We start from the raw sequence: 19422 nt of genomic DNA on the forward strand, positions 1-19422 counted from the left end.
TACACGGGGAGAAGGGGACCTTCTTTTTCAACCCCCGGGGCGGGACGCGAACGTCTACAGCCTGTCATAAGCGGCTAACTGGCGGGAAACCCTCTTATGCTACCTTGGCATCAAGGCTGCCAGAACCGAGGCCCTCGCTAAGCTTTCGCACGATAATAGGGTTCAGAAATGAGGGGCTCATTAGGAAATACAGAAATAAATGCCGGCAGTCTACAACGCCAAAGAAGGCATAGGGGAATGATTAGAATATTTTTAATTGTTAGTGACGTTACATTTTTTTGGTATTATTTACATGAGAAAGAAAGAAAAACACGCGCCCAGAGTGGGGACCGAACCCACGCCTTTCGATTAGATCTCGAATGCCTTACCAATTCGGCTATCTGGGCGACTGTGTTCTCCGTCACTTTCTCGGGTATTTATATTTACAACTGTATCTGACGCTTGAGGGTGGTAGCCTGCGCCACTTAGACTACACGGGCAGAAGGGGACCTTCTTTTTCAACCCCCGGGGCGTGACGCGAACGTCTACAGCCTGTCATAAGTGGCTATTTGGTGGAAAACCCTCTTATGCTACCTTGGCATCAAGGCTGCCAGAACTGAGGCCCTCGCTAAGCTTTCGCACGATAATAGGGTTCAGAAATGAGGGGCTCGTTCGGAAATACAGAAATAAATGCCGGCAGTCTACAACGCCAAAGAAGGCATAGGGGAATGATTAGAATATTTTTAATTGTTAGTGACGTTACATTTTTTTTGGTATTATTTACATGAGAAAGAAAGAAAAACACGCGCCCAGAGTGGGGACCGAACCCACGCCTTTCGATTAGATCTCGAATGCCTTACCAATTCGGCTTTCTGGGCGACTGTGTTCTCCGTCACTTTCTGGGGTATTTATATTCACTCCAACTGTATCTGACGCTTGAGGGTGGTAGCCAGCGCCACTTAGACTACACGGGGAGAAGGGGACCTTCTTTTTCAACCCCCGGGGCGTGACGCGAACGTCTTCAGCCTGTCATAAGCGGCTAACTGGCGGGAAACCCTCCTATGCAACCTTGGCATCAAGGCTGCCAGAACCGAGGCCCTCGTTAAGCTTTCGCACGATAATAGGGTTCAGAAATGAGGGGCTCGTTAGGAAATACAGAAATAAATGCCGGCAGTCCACAACGCCAAAGAAAGCATAGGGGAATGATTAGACTATTTTGTATCGTTAGTGACGTTACATTTTTTTGGTATTATTTACATGAGAAAGAAAGAAAGAAAAACACGTGCCCAGAGTGGGGACCGAACCCACGCCTTTCGATTAGATCTCGAATGCCTTACCAATTCGGCTATCTGGGTGAGTGTGTTCTCCGTCACTTTCTGGGGTATTTATATTAACTACAACTGTATCTGACACTTGAGGGTGGTAGCCAGCGCCACTTAGACTACACGGGGATAAGGGGACCTTCTTTTTCAACCCCCGGGGCGTGACGCGAACGTCTACAGCCTTTCATAAGCGGCTAACTGGCGGAAAACCCTCTTATGCTACCTTGGCATCAAGGCTGCCAGAACCGAGGCCCTCGGTAAGTTATCGCACGATAATAGGGTTCAGAAATGAGGGGCTCGTTAGGAAATACAGAAATAAATGCCGGCAGTCTACAACGCCAAAGAAGACATAGGGGAATGATTAGACTATTTTTTATCGTTAGTGACGTTACATTTTTTTTGTATTATTTACATCAGAAAGAAAGAAAAACACGCGCCCAGAGTGGGGACCGAACCCACGCCTTTCGATTAGATCTCGAATGCCTTACCCATTCCGCTATCTGGGCGACTGTGTTCTCCGTGACTTTCTGGGGTATTTATATTTACTACAACTGTATCTGACGCTTGAGGGTGGTAGCCAGCGCCACTTAGACTACACGGGGAGAAGGGGACCTTCTTTTTCAACCCCCGGGGCGGGACGCGAACGTCTACAGCCTGTCATAAGCGGCTAACTGGCGGGAAACCCTCTTATGCTACCTTGGCATCAAGGCAGCCAGAACCGAGGCCCTCGCTAAGCTTTCGCACGATAATAGGGTTCAGAAATGAGGGGCTCATTAGGAAATACAGAAATAAATGCCGGCAGTCTACAACGCCAAAGAAGGCATAGGGGAATGATTAGAATATTTTTAATTGTTAGTGACGTTACATTTTTTTGGTATTATTTACATGAGAAAGAAAGAAAAACACGCGCCCAGAGTGGGGACCGAACCCACGCCTTTCGATTAGATCTCGAATGCCTTACCAATTCGGCTATCTGGGCGACTGTGTTCTCCGTCACTTTCTCGGGTATTTATATTTACAACTGTATCTGACGCTTGAGGGTGGTAGCCTGCGCCACTTAGACTACACGGGCAGAAGGGGACCTTCTTTTTCAACCCCCGGGGCGTGACGCGAACGTCTACAGCCTGTCATAAGTGGCTATTTGGTGGAAAACCCTCTTATGCTACCTTGGCATCAAGGCTGCCAGAACTGAGGCCCTCGCTAAGCTTTCGCACGATAATAGGGTTCAGGAATGAGGGGCTCGTTCGGAAATACAGAAATAAATGCCGGCAGTCTACAACGCCAAAGAAGGCATAGGGGAATGATTAGAATATTTTTAATTGTTAGTGACGTTACATTTTTTTTGGTATTATTTACATGAGAAAGAAAGAAAAACACACGCCCAGAGTGGGGACCGAACCCACGCCTTTCGATTAGATCTCGAATGCCTTACCAATTCGGCTTTCTGGGCGACTGTGATCTCCGTCACTTTCTGGGGTATTTATATAATTACTACAACTGTATCTGACGCTTGAGGGTGGTAGCCAGCGCCACTTAGACTACACGTGGAGAAGGGGACCTTCTTTTTCAACCCCCGGGGCGTGACGTTAACGTCTACAGCCTGTCATAGGTGGCTAACTGGCACGAAACCCTCTTATGCTACCTTGGCATCAAGGCTGCCAGAACCGAGGCCCTCGCTAAGCTTTCGCACGAATATAGGGTTCAGAAATGAGGGGCTCGTTAGGAAATACAGAAATAAATGCCGGCAGTCTACAACGCCAAAGAAGGCATAGGGGAATGATTAGACTATTTTTTATCGTTAGTGACGTTCCATTTTTTTGTTATTTTTACATGAGGAAGAAAGAAAGAAAAACACGCGCCCAGAGTGGGGACCGAACCCACGCCTTTCGATTAGATCTCGAATGCCTTACCAATTCGGCTATCTGGGCGACTGTGTTCTCCGTCACTTTCTGGGGTATTTATATTTACTACAACTGTATCTGATGCTTGAGGGTGGTAGCCATCGCCACTTAGACTACACGGGGAGAAGGGGACCTTCTTTTTCAACCCCCGGGGCGTGACGCGAACGTCTACAGCCTGTCATAAGCGGCTAACTGGCGGGAAACCCTTTTATGCTACCTTGGCATCAAGGCAGCCAGAACCGAGGCCCTCGCTAAGCTTTCGCACGATAATAGGGTTCAGAAATGAGGGGCTCGTTAGGAAATACAGAAATAAATGCCGGCCGTCTACAACGCCAAACAAGGCATAGGGGATGGACTATTTTTTATCGTTAGTGACGTTACATTTTTTTGTTATTATTTACATGAGAAAGAAAGAAAGAAAAACACGCCCCCAGAGTGGTGCCGAACCCACGCCTTTCTATTACATCTCGAATGCCTTACCAATTCGGCTATCTGGGCGACTGTGTTCTCCGTCACTTTCTGGGGTATTTATATTTACTACAACTGTATCTGACGCTTGAGGGTGGTAGCCAGCGCCACTTAGACTACACGGGGAGAAGGGGACCTTTTTTTTCAACCCCCGGGGCGTGACGCGAACGTCTACAGCCTGTCATAAACGGCTATTTGGTGGAAAACCCTCTTATGCTACCTTGGCATCAAGGCTGCCAGAACCGAGGCCCTCGCTAAGCTTTCGCACGATAATAGGGTTCAGAAATGAGGGGCTCGTTCGGAAATACAGAAATAAATGCCGGCAGTCTACAACGCCAAAGAAGGCATAGGGGAATGATTAGAATATTTTTAATTGTTAGTGACGTTACATTTTTTTTGGTATTATTTACATGAGAAAGAAAGAAAAACACGCGCCCAGAGTGGGGACCGAACCCACGCCTTTCGATTAGATCTCGAATGCCTTACCAATTCGGCTTTCTGGGCGACTGTGTTCTCCGTCACTTTCTGGGGTATTTATATTCACTCCAACTGTATCTGACGCTTGAGGGTGGTAGCCAGCGCCACTTAGACTACACGGGGAGAAGGGGACCTTCTTTTTCAACCCCCGGGGCGTGACGCGAACGTCTTCAGCCTGTCATAAGCGGCTAACTGGCGGGAAACCCTCCTATGCAACCTTGGCATCAAGGCTGCCAGAACCGAGGCCCTCGTTAAGCTTTCGCACGATAATAGGGTTCAGAAATGAGGGGCTCGTTAGGAAATACAGAAATAAATGCCGGCAGTCCACAACGCCAAAGAAAGCATAGGGGAATGATTAGACTATTTTGTATCGTTAGTGACGTTACATTTTTTTGGTATTATTTACATGAGAAAGAAAGAAAGAAAAACACGTGCCCAGAGTGGGGACCGAACCCACGCCTTTCGATTAGATCTCGAATGCCTTACCAATTCGGCTATCTGGGTGAGTGTGTTCTCCGTCACTTTCTGGGGTATTTATATTAACTACAACTGTATCTGACACTTGAGGGTGGTAGCCAGCGCCACTTAGACTACACGGGGATAAGGGGACCTTCTTTTTCAACCCCCGGGGCGTGACGCGAACGTCTACAGCCTGTCATAAGCGGCTAACTGGCGGAAAACCCTCTTATGCTACCTTGGCATCAAGGCTGCCAGAACCGAGGCCCTCGGTAAGTTATCGCACGATAATAGGGTTCAGAAATGAGGGGCTCGTTAGGAAATACAGAAATAAATGCCGGCAGTCTACAACGCCAAAGAAGACATAGGGGAATGATTAGACTATTTTTTATCGTTAGTGACGTTACATTTTTTTTGTATTATTTACATCAGAAAGAAAGAAAAACACGCGCCCAGAGTGGGGACCGAACCCACGCCTTTCGATTAGATCTCGAATGCCTTACCCATTCCGCTATCTGGGCGACTGTGTTCTCCGTGACTTTCTGGGGTATTTATATTTACTACAACTGTATCTGACGCTTGAGGGTGGTAGCCAGCGCCACTTAGACTACACGGGGAGAAGGGGACCTTCTTTTTCAACCCCCGGGGCGGGACGCGAACGTCTACAGCCTGTCATAAGCGGCTAACTGGCGGGAAACCCTCTTATGCTACCTTGGCATCAAGGCTGCCAGAACCGAGGCCCTCGCTAAGCTTTCGCACGATAATAGGGTTCAGAAATGAGGGGCTCATTAGGAAATACAGAAATAAATGCCGGCAGTCTACAACGCCAAAGAAGGCATAGGGGAATGATTAGAATATTTTTAATTGTTAGTGACGTTACATTTTTTTGGTATTATTTACATGAGAAAGAAAGAAAAACACGCGCCCAGAGTGCGGACCGAACCCACGCCTTTCGATTAGATCTCGAATGCCTTACCAATTCGGCTATCTGGGCGACTGTGTTCTCCGTCACTTTCTCGGGTATTTATATTTACAACTGTATCTGACGCTTGAGGGTGGTAGCCTGCGCCACTTAGACTACACGGGCAGAAGGGGACCTTCTTTTTCAACCCCCGGGGCGTGACGCGAACGTCTACAGCCTGTCATAAGTGGCTATTTGGTGGAAAACCCTCTTATGCTACCTTGGCATCAAGGCTGCCAGAACTGAGGCCCTCGCTAAGCTTTCGCACGATAATAGGGTTCAGAAATGAGGGGCTCGTTCGGAAATACAGAAATAAATGCCGGCAGTCTACAACGCCAAAGAAGGCATAGGGGAATGATTAGAATATTTTTAATTGTTAGTGACGTTACATTTTTTTTGGTATTATTTACATGAGAAAGAAAGAAAAACACACGCCCAGAGTGGGGACCGAACCCACGCCTTTCGATTAGATCTCGAATGCCTTACCAATTCGGCTTTCTGGGCGACTGTGATCTCCGTCACTTTCTGGGGTATTTATATAATTACTACAACTGTATCTGACGCTTGAGGGTGGTAGCCAGCGCCACTTAGACTACACGTGGAGAAGGGGACCTTCTTTTTCAACCCCCGGGGCGTGACGTTAACGTCTACAGCCTGTCATAGGTGGCTAACTGGCAGGAAACCCTCTTATGCTACCTTGGCATCAAGGCTGCCAGAACCGAGGCCCTCGCTAAGCTTTCGCACAAATATAGGGTTCAGAAATGAGGGGCTCGTTAGGAAATACAGAAATAAATGCCGGCAGCCTACAACGCCAAAGAAGGCATAGGGGAATGATTAGACAATTTTTTATCGTTAGTGACGTTACATTGTTTTTTGTTATTATTTACATGAGAAAGAAAGAAAGAAAAACACGCGCCCAGAGTGGGGACCGAACCCACGCCTTTCGATTAGATCTCGAATGCCTTAACAATTCGGCTATCTGGGCGACTGTGTTCTCCGTCACTTTCTGGGGTATTTATATTCACTACAACTGTATCTGACGCTTGAGGGTGGTAGCCAGCGCCACTTAAACTACACGGGGAGAAGGGGACCTTATTTTTCAACCCCCGGGGCGTGACGCGAACGTCTACAGCCTGTCATAAGCGGCTATTTGGTGGAAAACCCTCTTATGCTACCTTGGTATCAAGGCTGCCAGAACCGAGGCCCTCGCTAAGCTTTCGCACGATAATAGGGTTCAGAAATGAGGGGCTCGTTAGGAAATACAGAAATAAATGCCGGCAGCCTACAACGCCAAAGAAGGCATAGGGGAATGATTAGAATATTTTTAATTGTTAGTGACGTTACATTTTTTTGGTATTATTTACATGAGAAAGAAAGAAAAACACGCGCCCAGAGTGGGGACCGAACCCACGCCTTTCGATTAGATCTCGAATGACTTACCAATTCGGCTTTCTGGGCGACTGTGTTCTCCGTCACTTTCTGGGGTATTTATATTCACTCCAACTGTATCTGACTCTTGAGGGTGGTAGCCAGCGCCACTTAGACTACACGGGGAGAAGGGGACCTTCTTTTTCAACCCCCGGGGCGTGTCGCGAACGTCTACAGCCTGTCATAAGCGGCTAACTGGCGGGAAACCCTCCTATGCAACCTTGGCATCAAGGCTGCCAGAACCGAGGCCCTCGTTAAGCTTTCGCACGATAATAGGGTTCAGAAATGAGGGGCTCGTTAGGAAATACAGAAATAAATGCCGGCAGTCCACAACGCCAAAGAAAGCATGGGGGAATGATTAGACTATTTTGTATCGTTAGTGACGTTACATTTTTTTTGGTATTATTTACATGAGGAAGAAAGAAAGAAAAACACGTGCCCAGAGTGGGGACCGAACCCACGCCTTTCGATTAGATCTCGAATGCCTTACCAATTCGGCTATCTGGGCGACTCTGTTCTCCGTCACTTTCTGGGGTATTTATATTAACTACAACTGTATCTGACACTTGAGGGTGGTAGCCAGCGCCACTTAGACTACACGGGGATAAGGGGACCTTCTTTTTCAACCCCCGGGGCGTGACGCGAACGTCTACAGCCTGTCATAAGCGGCTAACTGGCGGAAAACCCTCTTATGCTACCTTGGCATCAAGGCTGCCAGAACCGAGGCCCTCGGTAAGTTTTCGCACGATAATAGGGTTCAGAAATGAGGGGCTCGTTAGGAAATACAGAAATAAATGCCGGCAGTCTACAACGCCAAAGAAGGCATAGGGGAATGATTAGACTATTTTTTATCGTTAGTGACGTTACATTTTTTTTGTATTATTTACATGAGAAAGAAAGAAAAACACGCGCCCAGAGTGGGGACCGAACCCACGCCTTTCGATTAGATCTCGAATGCCTTACCAATTCGCCTTTCTGGGCGACTGTGATCTCCGTCACTTTCTGGGGTATTTATATTTACTACAACTGTATCTGACGCTTGAGGGTGGTAGCCAGCGCCACTTAGACTACACGTGGAGAAGGGGACCTTCTTTTTCAACCCCCGGGGCGTGACGTTAACGTCTACAGCCTGTCATAAGCGGCTAACTGGCAGGAAACCCTCTTATGCTACCTTGGCATCAAGGCTGCCAGAACCGAGGCCCTCGCTAAGCTTTCGCACGAATATAGGGTTCAGAAATGAGGGGCTCGTTAGGAAATACAGAAATAAATGCCGGCAGCCTACAACGCCAAAGAAGGCATAGGGGAATGATTAGACAATTTTTTATCGTTAGTGACGTTACATTGTTTTTTGTTATTATTTACATGAGAAAGAAAGAAAGAAAAACACGCGCCCAGAGTGGGCACCGAACCCACGCCTTTCGATTAGATCTCGAATGCCTTACCAATTCGGCTATCTGGGCGACTGTGTTCTCCGTCACTTTCTGGGGTATTTATATTTACTACAACTGTATCTGACGCTTGAGGGTGGTAGCCAGCGCCACTTAAACTACACGGGGAGAAGGGGACCCTATTTTTCAACCCCCGGGACGTGACGCGAACGTCTACAGCCTATCATAAGCCGCTAACTTGCGGGAAACCCTCTCATGCTACCTTGGCATCAAGGCTGCCAGAACCGAGGCCCTCGCTAAGCTTTCGCACGATAATAGGGTTCAGAAATGAGGGGCTCGTTAGGAAATACAGAAATAAATGCCGGCAGCCTACAACGCCAAAGAAGGCATAGGGGAATGATTAGACAATTTTTTATCGTTAGTGACGTTACATTTTTTTTGTTATTATTTACATGAGAAAGAAAGAAAGAAAAACACGCGCCCAGAGTGGGGACCGAACCCACGCCTTTCGATTAGATCTCGAATGCCTTAACAATTCGGCTATCTGGGCGACTGTGTTCTCCGTCACTTTCTGGGGTATTTATAATTACTACAACTGTATCTGACGCTTGAGGGTGGTAGCCAGCGCCACTTAAACTACACGGGGAGAAGGTGACCTTATTTTTCAACCCCCGGGACGTGACGCGAACGTCTACAGCCTATCATAAGCCGCTAACTTGCGGGAAACCCTCTCATGCTACCTTGGCATCAAGGCTGCCAGAACCGAGGCCCTCGCTAAGCTTTCGCACGATAATAGGGTTCAGAAATGAGGGGCTCGTTAGGAAATACAGAAATAAATGCCGGCAGTCTACAACGCCAAAGAAGGCATGGGGGAATGATTAGACTATTTTTTATCGTTAGTGACGTTACATTTTTTTTTTGTATTATTTACATCAGAAAGAAAGAAAAACACGCGCCCAGAGTGGGGACCGAACCCACGCCTTTCGATTAGATCTCGAATGCCTTACCCATTCGGCTATCTGGGCGACTGTGTTCTCCGTGACTTTCTGGGGTATTTATATTTACTACAACTGTATCTGACGCTTGAGGGTGGTAGCCAGCGCCACTTAGACTACGCGGGGAGAAGGGGACCTTCTTTTTCAACCCCCGGGGCGGGACGTTAACGTCTACAGCCTGTCATAAGCGGCTAACTGGCAGGAAACCCTCTTATGCTACCTTGGCATCAAGGCTGCCAGAACCGAGGCCCTCGCTAAGCTTTCGCACGAATATAGGGTTCAGAAATGAGGGGCTCGTTAGGAAATACAGAAATAAATGCCGGCAGCCTACAACGCCAAAGAAGGCATAGGGGAATGATTAGACAATTTTTTATCGTTAGTGACGTTACATTGTTTTTTGTTATTATTTACGTGAGAAAGAAAGAAAGAAAAACACGCGCCCAGAGTGGGCACCGAACCCACGCCTTTCGATTAGATCTCGAATGCCTTACCAATTCGGCTATCTGGGCGACTGTGTTCTCCGTCACTTTCTGGGGTATTTATATTTACTACAACTGTATCTGACGCTTGAGGGTGGTAGCCAGCGCCACTTAAACTACACGGGGAGAAGGGGACCCTATTTTTCAACCCCCGGGACGTGACGCGAACGTCTACAGCCTATCATAAGCCGCTAACTTGCGGGAAACCCTCTCATGCTACCTTGGCATCAAGGCTGCCAGAACCGAGGCCCTCGCTAAGCTTTCGCACGATAATAGGGTTCAGAAATGAGGGGCTCGTTAGGAAATACAGAAATAAATGCCGGCAGCCTACAACGCCAAAGAAGGCATAGGGGAATGATTAGACAATTTTTTATCGTTAGTGACGTTACATTTTTTTTGTTATTATTTACATGAGAAAGAAAGAAAGAAAAACACGCGCCCAGAGTGGGGACCGAACCCACGCCTTTCGATTAGATCTCGAATGCCTTAACAATTCGGCTATCTGGGCGACTGTGTTCTCCGTCACTTTCTGGGGTATTTATAATTACTACAACTGTATCTGACGCTTGAGGGTGGTAGCCAGCGCCACTTAAACTACACGGGGAGAAGGTGACCTTATTTTTCAACCCCCGGGACGTGACGCGAACGTCTACAGCCTATCATAAGCCGCTAACTTGCGGGAAACCCTCTCATGCTACCTTGGCATCAAGGCTGCCAGAACCGAGGCCCTCGCTAAGCTTTCGCACGATAATAGGGTTCAGAAATGAGGGGCTCGTTAGGAAATACAGAAATAAATGCCGGCAGTCTACAACGCCAAAGAAGGCATGGGGGAATGATTAGACTATTTTTTATCGTTAGTGACGTTACATTTTTTTTTTGTATTATTTACATCAGAAAGAAAGAAAAACACGCGCCCAGAGTGGGGACCGAACCCACGCCTTTCGATTAGATCTCGAATGCCTTACCCATTCGGCTATCTGGGCGACTGTGTTCTCCGTGACTTTCTGGGGTATTTATATTTACTACAACTGTATCTGACGCTTGAGGGTGGTAGCCAGCGCCACTTAGACTACACGGGGAGAAGGGGACCTTCTTTTTCAACCCCCGGGGCGGGACGCGAACGTCTACAGCCTGTCATAAGCGGCTAACTGGCGGGAAACCCTCTTATGCTACCTTGGCATGAAGGCTGCCAGAACCGAGGCCCTCGCTAAGCTTTCGCACGATAATAGGGTTCAGAAATGAGGGGCTCGTTAGGAAATACAGAAATAAATGCCGGCAGTCTACAACGCCAAAGAAGGCATAGGGGAATGATTACAATATTTTTAATTGTTAGTGACGTTACATTTTTTTTTGTATTATTTACATGAGAAAGAAAGAAAAACACGCGCCCAGAGTGGGGACCGAACCCACGCCTTTCGATTAGATCTCGAATGCCTTACCAATTCGGCTATCTGGGCGACTGTGTTCTCCGTCACTTTCTCGGGTATTTATATTTACAACTGTATCTGACGCTTGAGGGTGGTAGCCTGCGCCACTTAGACTACACGGGCAGAAGGGGACCTTCTTTTTCAACCCCCGGGGCGTGACGCGAACGTCTACAGCCTGTCATAAACGGCTATTTGGTGGAAAACCCTCTTATGCTACCTTGGCATCAAGGCTGCCAGAACCGAGGCCCTCGCTAAGCTTTCGCACGATAATAGGGTTCATAAATGAGGGGCTCGTTCGGAAATACAGAAATAAATGCCGGCAGTCTACAACGCCAAAGAAGGCATAGGGGAATGATTAGAATATTTTTAATTGTTAGTGACGTTACATTTTTTTTTGTATTATTTACATGAGAAAGAAAGAAAAACACGCGCCCAGAGTGGGGACCGAACCCACGCCTTTCGATTAGATCTCGAATGCCTTACCAATTCGGCTTTCTGGGCGACTGTGTTCTCCGTCACTTTCTGGGGTATTTATATTCACTCCAACTGTATCTGACGCTTGAGGGTGGTAGCCAGCGCCACTTAGACTACACGGGGAGAAGGGGACCTTCTTTTTCAACCCCCGGGGCGTGACGCGAACGTCTACAGCCTGTCATAAGCGGCTAACTGGCGGGAAACCCTCCTATGCAACCTTGGCATCAAGGCTGCCAGAACCGAGGCCCTCGTTAAGCTTTCGCACGATAATAGGGTTCAGAAATGAGGGGCTCGTTAGGAAATACAGAAATAAATGCCGGCAGTCCACAACGCCAAAGAAAGCATAGGGGAATGATTAGACTATTTTGTATCGTTAGTGACGTTACATTTTTTTTGGTATTATTTACATGAGAAAGAAAGAAAGAAAAACACGTGCCCAGAGTGGGGACCGAACCCACGCCTTTCGATTAGATCTCGAATGCCTTACCAATTCGGCTATCTGGGCGACTGTGTTCTCCGTCACTTTCTGGGGTATTTATATTAACTACAACTGTATCTGACACTTGAGGGTGGTAGCCAGCGCCACTTAGACTACACGGGGATAAGGGGACCTTCTTTTTCAACCCCCGGGGCGTGACGCGAACGTCTACAGCCTGTCATAAGCGGCTAACTGGCGGAAAACCCTCTTATGCTACCTTGGCATCAAGGCTGCCAGAACCGAGGCCCTCGGTAAGTTTTCGCACGATAATAGGGTTCAGAAATGAGGGGCTCGTTAGGAAATACAGAAATAAATGCCGGCAGTCTACAACGCCAAAGAAGGCATAAGGGAATGATTAGACTATTTTTTATCGTTAGTTACGTTACATTTTTTTTTGTATTATTTACATCAGAAAGAAAGAAAAACACGCGCCCAGAGTGGGGACCGAACCCACGCCTTTCGATTAGATCTCGAATGCCTTACCCATTCGGCTACCTGGGCGACTGTGTTCTCCGTGACTTTCTGGGGTATTTATATTCACTACAACTGTATCTGACGCTTGAGGGTGGTAGCCAGCGCCACTTAGACTACACGGGGAGAAGGGGACCTTCTTTTTCAACCCCCGGGGCGGGACGCTAACGTCTACAGCCTGTCATAAGCGGCTAACTGGCGGGAAACCCTCTTATGCTACCTTGGCATCAAGGCTGCCAGAACCGAGGCCCTCGCTAAGCTTTCGCACGATAATAGGGTTCAGAAATGAGGGGCTCGTTAGGAAATACAGAAATAAATGCCGGCATTCTACAACGCCAAAGAAGGCATAGGGGAATGATTAGACTATTTTGTATCGTTAATGACGTTACATTTTTTTTGGTATTATTTACATGAGAAAGAAAGAAAGAAAAACACGTGCCCAGAGTGGGGACCGAACCCACGCCTTTCGATTAGATCTCGAATGTCTTACCAATTCGGCTATCTGGGCGACTGTGTTCTCCGTCACTTTCTCGGGTATTTATATTTACTACTGTATCTGACGCTTGAGGGTGGTAGCCTGCGCCACTTAGACTACACGGGCAGAAGGGGACCTTCTTTTTCAACCCCCGGGGCGTGACGCGAACGTCTACAGCCTGTCATAAGTGGCTATTTGGTGGAAAACCCTCTTATGCTACCTTGGCATCAAGGCTGCCAGAACCGAGGCCCTCGCTAAGCTTTCGCACGATAATAGGGTTCAGAAATGAGGGGCTCGTTCGGAAATACAGAAATAAATGCCGGCAGTCTACAATGCCAAAGAAGGCATAGGGGAATGATTAGAATATTTTTAATTGTTAGTGACGTTACATTTTTTTTGGTATTATTTACATGAGAAAGAAAGAAAAACACACGCCCAGAGTGGGGACCGAACCCACGCCTTTCGATTAGATCTCGAATGCCTTACCAATTCGGCTTTCTGGGCGACTGTGATCTCCGTCCCTTTCTGGGGTATTTATATTTACTACAACTGTATCTGACGCTTGAGGGTGGTAGCCAGCGCCACTTAGACTACACGTGGAGTAGGGGACCTTCTTTTTCAACCCCCGGGGCGTGACGTTAACGTCTACAGCCTGTCATAGGTGGCTAACTGGCAGGAAACCCTCTTATGCTACCTTGGCATCAAGGCTGCCAGAACCGAGGCCCTCGCTAAGCTTTCGCACGAATATAGGGTTCAGAAATGAGGAGCTCGTTAGGAAATACAGAAATAAATGCCGGCAGCATACAACGCCAAAGAAGGCATAGGGGAATGATTAGACAATTTTTTATCGTTAGTGACGTTACATTGTTTTTTGTTATTATTTACATGAGAAAGAAAGAAAAACACGCGCCCAGAGTGGGGACCGAACCCGCGCCTTTCGATTAGATCTCGAATGCCTTACCAATTCGGCTATCTGGGCGCCTGTGTTCTCCGTCACTTTCTGGGGTATTTATATTTACTACAACTGTATCTTACGCTTGAGGGTGGTAGCCAGCGCCACTTAAACTACACGGGGAGAAGGGGACCCTATTTTTCAACCCCCGGGACGTGACGCGAACGTCTACAGCCTATCATAAGCCGCTAACTTGCGGGAAACCCTCTCATGCTACCTTGGCATCAAGGCTGCCAGAACAGAGGCCCTCGCTAAGCTTTCGCACGATAATAGGGTTCAGAAATGAGGGGCTCGTTCGGAAATACAGAAATAAATGCCGGCAGTCTACAACGCCAAAGAAGGCATAGGGGAATGATTAGAATATTTTTAATTGTTAGTGACGTTACATTTTTTTTGGTATTATTTACATGAGAAAGAAAGAAAAACACGAGCCCAGAGTGGGGACCGAACCCACGCCTTTCGATTAGATCTCGAATGCCTTACCCATTCGGCTATCTGGGCGACTGTGTTCTCCGTGACTTTCTGGGGTATTTATATTCACTACAACTGTATCTGACGCTTGAGGGTGGTAGCCAGCGCCACTTAGACTACACGGGGAGAAGGGGACCTTCTTTTTCAACCCCCGGGGCGGGACGCGAACGTCTACAGCCTGTCATAAGCGGCTAACTGGCGGGAAACCCTCTTATGCTACCTTGGCATCAAGGCTGCCAGAACCGAGGCCCTCGCTAAGCTTTCGCACGATAATAGGGTTCAGAAATGAGGGGCTCGTTAGGAAATACAGAAATAAATGCCGGCAGTCTACTACGCCAAAGAAGGCATAGGGGAATGATTAGACTATTTTGTATCGTTAATGACGTTACATTTTTTTTGGTATTATTTACATGAGAAAGAAAGAAAGAAAAACACGTGCCCAGAGTGGGGACCGAACCCACGCCTTTCGATTAGATCTCGAATGTCTTACCAATTCGGCTATCTGGGCGACTGTGTTCTCCGTCACTTTCTCGGGTATTTATATTTACTACTGTATCTGACGCTTGAGGGTGGTAGCCTGCGCCACTTAGACTACACGGGCAGAAGGGGACCTTCTTTTTCAACCCCCGGGGCGTGACGCGAACGTCTACAGCCTGTCATAAGTGGCTATTTGGTGGAAAACCCTCTTATGCTACCTTGGCATCAAGGCTGCCAGAACCGAGGCCCTCGCTAAGCTTTCGCACGATAATAGGGTTCAGAAATGAGGGGCTCGTTCGGAAATACAGAAATAAATGCCGCAGTCTACAATGCCAAAGAAGGCATAGGGGAATGATTAGAATATTTTTAATTGTTAGTGACGTTACATTTTTTTGGTATTATTTACATGAGAAAGAAAGAAAAACACACGCCCAGAGTGGGGACCGAACCCACGCCTTTCGATTAGATCTCGAATGCCTTACCAATTCGGCTTTCTGGGCGACTGTGATCTCCGTCCCTTTCTGGGGTATTTATATTTACTACAACTGTATCTGACGCTTGAGGGTGGTAGCCTGCGCCACTTAGACTACACGTGGAGAAGGGGACCTTCTTTTTCAACCCCCGGGGCGTGACGTTAACGTCTACAGCCTGTCATAGGTGGCTAACTGGCAGGAAACCCTCTTATGCTACCTTGGCATCAAGGCTGCCAGAACCGAGGCCCTCGCTAAGCTTTCGCACGAATATAGGGTTCAGAAATGAGGGGCTCGTTAGGAAATACAGAAATAAATGCTGGCAGCCTACAACGCCAAAGAAGGCATAGGGGAATGATTAGACAATTTTTTATCGTTAGTGACGTTACATTGTTTTTTGTTATTATTTACATGAGAAAGAAAGAAAAACACGCGCCCAGAGTGGGGACCGAACCCGCGCCTTTCGATTAGATCTCGAATGCCTTACCAATTCGGCTATCTGGGCGACTGTGTTCTCCGTCACTTTCTGGGGTATTTATATTTACTACAACTGTATCTGACGCTTGAGGGTGGTAGCCAGCGCCACTTAAACTACACGGGGAGAAGGGGACCCTATTTTTCAACCCCCGGGACGTGACGCGAACGTCTACAGCCTATCATAAGCCGCTAACTTGCGGGAAACCCTCTCATGCTACCTTGGCATCAAGGCTGCCAGAACAGAGGCCCTCGCTAAGCTTTCGCACGATAATAGGGTTCAGAAATGAGGGGCTCGTTCGGAAATACAGAAATAAATGCCGGCAGTCTACAACGCCAAAGAAGGCATAGGGGAATGATTAGAATATTTTTAATTGTTAGTGACGTTACATTTTTTTTGGTATTATTTACATGAGAAAGAAAGAAAAACACGAGCCCAGAGTGGGGACCGAACCCACGCCTTTCGATTGGATCTCGAATGCCTTACCAATTCGGCTTTCTGGGCGACTGTGTTCTCCGTCACTTTCTGGGGTATTTATATTCACTCCAACTGTATCTGACGCTTCAGGGTGGTAGCCAGCGCCACTTAGACTACACGGGGAGAAGGGGACCTTCTTTTTCAACCCCCGGGGCGTGACGCGAACGTCTACAGCCTGTCATAAGCGGCTAACTGGCGGGAAACCCTCCTATGCAACCTTGGCATCAAGGTTGCCAGAACCGAGGCCCTCGTTAAGCTTTCGCACGATAATAGGGTTCAGAAATGAGGGGCTCGTTAGGAAATACAGAAATAAATGCCGGCAGTCCACAACGCCAAAGAAAGCATAGGGGAATGATTAGACTATTTTGTATGGTTAGTGACGTTACATTTTTTTTGTATTATTTACATGAGAAAGAAAGAAAAACACGTGCCCAGAGTGGGGACCGAACCCACGCCTTTCGATTAGATCTCGAATGCCTTACCAATTCGGCTATCTGGGCGACTGTGTTCTCCGTCACTTTCTGGGGTATTTATAATAACTACAACTGTATCTGACACTTGAGGATGGTAGCCAGCGCCACTTAGACTACACGGGGATAAGGGGACCTTCTTTTTCAACCCCCGGGGCGTGACGCGAACGTCTACAGCCTGTCATAAGCGGCTAACTGGCGGAAAACCCTCTTATGCTACCTTGGCATCAAGGCTGCCAGAACCGAGGCCCTCAGTAAGTTTTCGCACGATAATAGGGTTCATAAATGAGGGGCTCGTTAGGAAATACAGAAATAAATGCCGGCAGTCTACAACGCCAAAGAAGGCATAGGGGAATGATTAGACTATTTTTTATCGTTAGTGATGTTACATTTTTTTTGTATTATTTACATCAGAAAGAAAGAAAAACACGCGCCCAGAGTGGGGACCGAACCCACGCCTTTCGATTAGATCTCGAATGCCTTACCCATTCGGCTATCTGGGCGACTGTGTTCTCCGTGACGTTCTGGGGTATTTATATTTACTACAACTGTATCTGACGCTTGAGGGTGGTAGCCAGCGCCACTTAGACTACACGGGGAGAAGGGGACCTTCTTTTTCAACCCCCGGGGCGGGACAGGAACGTCTACAGCCTGTCATAAGCGGCTAACTGGCGGGAAACCCTCTTATGCTACCTTGGCATCAAGGCTGCCAGAACCGAGGCCCTCGCTAAGCTTTCGCACGATAATAGGGTTCAGAAATGAGGGGCTCGTTAGGAAATACAGAAATAAATGCCGGCAGTCTACAACGCCAAAGAAGGCATAGGGGAATGATTAGAATATTTTTAATTGTTAGTGACGTTACATTTTTTTGGTATTATTTACATGAGAAAGAAAGAAAAACACGCGCCCAGAGTGGGGACCGAACCCACGCCTTTCGATTAGATCTCGAATGCCTTACCAATTCGGCTTTCTGGGCGACTGTTATCTCCGTCACTTTCTGGGGTATTTATATTTACTACAACTGTATCTGACGCTTGAGGGTGGTAGCCAGCGCCACTTAGACTACACGTGGAGAAGGGGACCTTCTTTTTCAACCCCCGGGGCGTGACGTTAACGTCTACAGCCTGTCATAAGCGGCTAACTGGCAGGAAACCCTCTTATGCTACCTTGGCATCAAGACTGCCAGAACCGAGGCCCTCTTTAAGCTTTCGCACGAATATAGGGTTCAGAAATGAGGCGCTCGTTAGGAAATACAGAAATAAATGCCGGCAGCCTACAACGCCAAAGAAGGCATAGGGGAATGATTAGACAATTTTTTATCGTTAGTGACGTTACATTTTTTTTGTTATTATTTACATGAGAAAGAAAGAAAGAAAAACACGCGCCCAGAGTGGGGACCGAACCCACGCCTTTCGATTAGATCTCGAATGCCTTACCAATTCGGCTATCTGGGCGACTGTGTTCTCCGTCACTTTCTTGGGTATTTATATTTACTACAACTGTATCTGACGCTTGAGGGTGGTAGCCAGCGCCACTTAAACTACACGGGGAGAAGGGGACCTTATTTTTCAACCCCCGGGACGTGACGCGAACGTCTACAGCCTATCATAAGCCGCTAACTTGCGGGAAACCCTCTCATGCTACCTTGGCATCAAGGCTGCCAGAACCGAGTCCCTCGCTAAGCTTTCGCACGATAATAGGGTTCAGAAATGAGGGGCTCGTTAGGAAATACAGAAATAAATGCCGGCAGCCTACAACGCCAAAGAAGGCATAGGGGAATGATTAGACAATTTTTTATCGTTAGTGACGTTACATTTTTTTTGTTATTATTTACATGAGAAAGAAAGAAAGAAAAACGCGCCCAGAGGTCTGGACCGAACCCACGCCTTTCGATTAGATCTCGAATGCCTTAACAATTCGGCTATCTGGGCGACTGTGTTCTCCGTCACTTTCTGGGGTATTTATATTTACTACAACTGTATCTGACGCTTGAGGGTGGTAGCCAGCGCCACTTAAACTACACGGGGAGAAGGGGACCTTATTTTTCAACCCCCGGGACGTGACGCGAACGTCTACAGCCTATCATAAGCCGCTAACTTGCGGGAAACCCTCTCATGCTACCTTGGCATCAAGGCTGCCAGAACCGAGGCCCTCGCTAAGCTTTCGCACGATAATAGGGTTCAGAAATGAGGGGCTCGTTAGGAAATACAGAAATAAATGCCGGCAGTCTACAACGCCAAAGAAGGCATAGGGGAATGATTAGACTATTTTTTATCGTTAGTGACGTTACATTTGTTTTGTATTATTTACATCAGAAAGAAAGAAAAACACGCGCCCAGAGTGGGGACCGAACTCACGCCTTTCGATTAGATCTCGAATGCCTTACCCATTCGGCTATCTGGGCGACTGTGTTCTCCGTGACTTTCTGGGGTATTTATATTTACTACAACT

General features: G+C 47.5%; 3 non-coding genes across 3 annotated transcripts; all 3 read right to left on the bottom strand.

Moving 5' to 3' along the window:
- Positions 1-7428: 7428 nt before the first annotated feature.
- Trnar-ucu (transfer RNA arginine (anticodon UCU)) lies at positions 7429-7500 on the bottom strand. The gene has a single exon. It is a non-coding gene; the product is annotated as a tRNA-Arg (tRNA).
- A 4688-nt stretch (positions 7501-12188) lies between these two features.
- Trnar-ucu (transfer RNA arginine (anticodon UCU)) lies at positions 12189-12260 on the bottom strand. The gene has a single exon. It is a non-coding gene; the product is annotated as a tRNA-Arg (tRNA).
- Positions 12261-16929: 4669 nt separating this feature from the next.
- Positions 16930-17001, bottom strand: Trnar-ucu (transfer RNA arginine (anticodon UCU)). The gene has a single exon. It is a non-coding gene; the product is annotated as a tRNA-Arg (tRNA).
- Between the last annotated feature and the right edge of the window lie 2421 nt (positions 17002-19422).

Source organism: Haemaphysalis longicornis, unplaced genomic scaffold (assembly GCF_048455015.1).
Source record: "Haemaphysalis longicornis isolate Haplotype H1 unplaced genomic scaffold, Haemaphysalis longicornis Haplotype H1 scaffold_11, whole genome shotgun sequence".
Classification (NCBI taxonomy): Eukaryota; Metazoa; Arthropoda; class Arachnida; order Ixodida; family Ixodidae; genus Haemaphysalis; species Haemaphysalis longicornis.